Source organism: Colobus angolensis, unplaced genomic scaffold, assembly GCF_000951035.1.
Source record: "Colobus angolensis palliatus isolate OR3802 unplaced genomic scaffold, Cang.pa_1.0 Scaffold258, whole genome shotgun sequence".
Taxonomy (NCBI): domain Eukaryota; kingdom Metazoa; phylum Chordata; class Mammalia; order Primates; family Cercopithecidae; genus Colobus; species Colobus angolensis.
In genome coordinates, this window is record NW_012115799.1 from 3116686 (window position 1) to 3120327 (window position 3642).

A 3642-nucleotide genomic window follows, 5' to 3' on the forward strand; every position below is an offset into this window, starting at 1 on the left:
CTGTATATAAAAACATTATTTTTACTATCCATCAAAGTTTTGGGGTTCACAGCTCATGGCTTCCCAGGTCATGTATTGCTTTCTTATATTGTACATTTTCAACATCGTCACCCAACAATAATAAATCATCACTTAAAATTTTCTGAAAGTAGAAAGAAAGGCTTTTATACTACTATACTCCAAATGAATATCTATGATTTTTATAGGATCTATCTATATTCGCAGATGGATTCTTTGCCCCAAAATTCAAAAATCTCTAAACTGTGATGCCTAGAGACAAGTCTTTTTGGCATGATAAATTTTAAGAATAATATAATATCTGTTGAAAGTAGTAATGCAAGACTTTATTATATATACTGTCTGGAAAGGGTAAGGGGATAGCAAGAGTTTGGTTAATATACACAAAATTACAGCTAGATTGGAGGAATAAGTTCCAGCATTCAATAGCACTGTAGAGTGACTATAGTTAACAATCACTTAGTGTGTATTTTCAAATAGCTAGAAAATAAGATTTTGAATTTTTTCAACACAAAGAAATAATAAATGTTTGAGGTAATGGATATACTAATTACCCTGATTTGATCATTACACATTGTATACATATATTGAAATATCACACTGCAATCCATTAATATGCATAATTATGTGGCAATTAAACATCTTTAAGATATTCAACACCTTATGAATCAAATGAGATAGAGCGGTTTCACATATTGGAAAGGAAAATCACAGCCAAGCACAATCTATAATTGAAGGTAAGTAAAGTGGTTTGAGGCAAGTCTGTAAAGCATCTCATGGTAATGTACTGATTCTCTAGGCTGCATATGTGTTCTTTTTTTCAATGCCACCTTTAATATCCACTTTTTTTTTCTTTTCATCCTTTCCCATTCACTAGAACAAGTTGCCCTCATGCACTGGTTATAAAAGTTCTTTATCTCTTTATCTTCACAGGTTCGCACAATGCCTGCTATATGGTCATACATCTTTCCTCAGTGAATAAAAGCATTTGGATAAAACTGGATCTGGTGGGTATAAATGGGTAAGAATAATGAGATCGTTCAACAAATGGCCTGGATATAAAACCATTTCAAATGGAAACAAAGAACTTTTCCAATAGTCCAATATTCCAGTTCTCCCATAAAGATTTTTTCTGAATACCGGCAATAACACATTACAATGAAAATAAATCTTGTTCATAATTCTACATGAATACAAAACAGAGGAACATTACGTAAGACCAAAATGAAGAAAATAAAATTTTATTAATATAAAAACCTTGAGTCAATGAAGAAGTAAATCGTGTTTGTGAATGATATGGCCTGAAGGTCTAAACATTTCAGTTATTCTAATATGTATGTAATTCATTTAACTGCAATAATAATTTTTTTTTTTTTTTTGAGATGGAGTCTCGCTCTGTCGCCCAGGCTGGGTGCAGTGGTGCTATCTTGGCTCACTGCAAGCTCTGCCTTCCGGGTTCATGCCATTCTCCAGCTTCAGCCTCCCGAGTAGCTGGGACTACAGGCGCCAGCCACCACGACCGTCTAATTTTTTGTATTTTTAATAGAGACGGGGGTTCACCGTGTTAGCGAGGATGGTCTCAGTCTCCTGACCTTGTGATCCGCCAGCTTTGGCCTCCCAAAGTTCTGAGATTACAAGTGTGAGCCACCGCGCCTGGCCTTACAATAATGATCTTAAAATGTCACTTTTAAAAATTTAAAAACACAAGTACTTCTGAAATTATTGTTGAATAAGGGGCAAAAATAAACAGTTTTGAATAGAAGAGTAAAAATTAAATTTTTCTCTAGATATTAAAATATATTCAACTACTGTCATAGTTAAAGGAGAGTGGAACTGATAAGAATTAGCAGGCAGATTAAAACAAACAAAAATAGTAAACAGAAACACTGTTATCCTTATCTTGATGTTAAAGTGAGCTATAGCCCTAAGAATTGAGGAATATGAATGTTGCTCTCAGAGACTGAATTGTGAAATCAACACATTAATGCATTATGCATGAAAAATCACCATAAAGAAATCATACAATTGTGTACATTTTAAAGCAACAGTAGCCTACTTTTAAAAAGTCGTTTTTTAAGCTGACTCAGCAAGTCATTCTCTCCCCAGCAATCTTCATTTGTTAATCTGAACTATGTGCCAGTCTGCCTTATAGAAACAGTATGCACCGATCCTAGACACTGAGTGTGTGGTTATCATGGCAGTATTGATTCTTATAGTAAATGAATCCACTAGTTTAGATACATCACTGCTAAGAGAAAAATCTATTTTTTTTAACTTTTACTTTAAGTTCAGGGGTACAAGTGCAGGCTAGTTATACAGGTAAACATGTGTCATGGGGTTTGTTGTATAGATTATTTCATCATGCAGGTATTAAGCCTAGTATCCATTAGTTATTTTTCCTGATCCTCTTCCACTTCCCAATTTCCAGCTTCCACCTTCCAATAGTCCCTAGTGTTTGTTGTTCCCCTCTATGTGTCCATGTGATCTCATCATTTAGCTCCCCCTTATAATTGAGAACATGAGGTATTTGGCTTTCTGTTCCTGCATTAGTTTGCTAAGGATCATGGCCTCCAGCTCTATCCATGTACCTAAATGGACATAATATCATTTTTTTTATGGCTGCATAGTATTCCATGACCTATATGTACCATATTTATTTATCCAGTCTATAACTGATGGGCATTTAGTTGATTCTGTATCTTTGCTACTGTGACTAGTGTTGTAATGAACATATGCATGCATGTGTCTCTGTATCAGAATGAATTATATTCCTTACAACCTACATATATTATTTTTATTTTAAAAATAAAATCTTAATGTTAAAATATGACAAGAATACACTGAATTCAATTTTTATTTATCTTATCTTTTATATCTAATTGATTATAAGACTTTTAATGTCTTTATGCACATCTACATTTGTAAAATTAAAATACCTAAGGTCAAATTATTAAAATGCAGAGGAGACATTTAAAAAATTATTTAAATATTTGAGGAAAAGGTCATGCATTGTATCTTCTACAGAGTCTGGTAAGTAGTTTTTATTCTGTGAGTTGTATGGGTTTTTTTTGGTACACTACATGAAACATTAGAACTTACGATCATTGATATCATGAGATTTTGAAATGAATGTTTTAAGTAACTCTGGATAATATCTTTATGTAGAGCTTTGACAATCTAAAAATGGTGTGAAAATGTTGAAGTAAAAAAATAGGAAAAATATGTTAAGGCCTTAGTATTTAATTTAGATTGATAGAGTATACTTATAATTAATTCTCAATTTATTGTTAAAAATAATTGCGCTAAAATTTATAAAATTAAATATATTTCTATATAATATATGGACTATATAATCAAAGTTTAGTAAAAATTCAGAATTGAAAATTTTAAAATAGTTGATTAATAAATCAATTTTTAGATTACCTAATACCATGACTGATACACAGTAAATGTTTATTAAATGTTAATTTAAAAATAAAAATGACTAGCATTTACCAACTGCCCACTCTGTGCCTAGAACTATGATAATTATAATACATGTATTATTATCTTGTTGTCCCAACACAAACTTAGGAGTTAACAATATGGATCAATAATCCCTGCCTAGGCTCCCATCTAGTAGTG